The sequence below is a fragment of the Anabrus simplex genome, chromosome 1 (assembly GCF_040414725.1).
Source record: "Anabrus simplex isolate iqAnaSimp1 chromosome 1, ASM4041472v1, whole genome shotgun sequence".
NCBI lineage: Eukaryota > Metazoa > Arthropoda > Insecta > Orthoptera > Tettigoniidae > Anabrus > Anabrus simplex.
The window spans coordinates 174,406,380-174,407,450 of NC_090265.1; the positions used below are offsets into that span (position 1 = coordinate 174,406,380).

Sequence of the window (1,071 nt, forward strand, 5' to 3'; positions counted from 1 at the left end):
TGTTACGGACCGAGGTTAGGATACTAGCTCTGAGTTGTCAGAAAAATATAATACTACAGAGTTTTCCAGTTTTGTTAAAAGTCACATACTGTAGAGCAGGGCCTCTCAAACGCCCAAAATCTCACGCGTGCAGATCGAGGCGCAAGAGCCCCGTGTACTGTGCATCGGTGCCGCTCGGCATAACTCGGATCAACGCTTCGTCTCTGGGCTACTCGGCTAAGCTCGGCTCTACTCGGCTCAACTCAGCCCGGATTGGAGCACTACGGCGCAAGTGGGGCAGAGGGAGACAGGCGGAGTGAGCGAGACAGGCGTGAGGAAAGAGAATGTAAGGGCTATTGCTCCAAATCGAGGAGTAGGGAGTCTGCACTCTGTTCAACCAAGCCAAGTCGTCTTTTGCACCGTGCATGCACCCTGAGAGGCCCTGCTGTAGAGCATGGACTATGGCGGTCTCTGAAATGGCGCCCGCCGTATATAAAAGGGAAGCGATATGCAAAACGGTACTGGTGAGTTTTGAACTACTAAACACATACGGGGGCGATGGATAGTGCTCTGACCGGCAATGGAAGTCCATCAACAGGTGAGATTTATGGAACATTATATTTTCAGCTAGATAATATATCCTGATCAAGCCATGTACGCTTTGAGAACAAAAAAATTGATTGCACTGCCCGGGAATCGAACCCGGGTCGCAAGAATGGGAATCTTGCATGATACCACTACACCAGCAGTGCTCAGGCGTGCTCCGATTCTACTCACTTTATCACCAGTTTCTTATCAGTAATGTGGCAGTACAGCAGTAGTATTCCTGTGTTTTCAGGGACACATTGCTGTGCGCATCCTTTTCAGATAATAATGATGGCCGATGGCCTTAGATGTTAGGCCGCTTTAAACAACAAGCAGCGATAATAATGACAGCATCAGGTGCGCTGTAAACCAGAGCTGGCCAACCTCTCGAATACATTTTTACAGCTGGCCAACCATTTAAATGTCAACGCAACACACGGGGTGTATCTATATATTTCTGTGCACAATCCACAAACCACTGGGCGTTAGCAGCTTATTCCTTAGATT

At 48.5% G+C, this 1,071-nt stretch overlaps 1 non-coding gene across 1 annotated transcript; it reads right to left on the reverse strand.

Moving 5' to 3' along the window:
* Positions 1–660: 660 nt before the first annotated feature.
* Positions 661–731, reverse strand: TRNAG-CCC (transfer RNA glycine (anticodon CCC)). The gene has a single exon. It is a non-coding gene; the product is annotated as a tRNA-Gly (tRNA).
* Between the last annotated feature and the right edge of the window lie 340 nt (positions 732–1,071).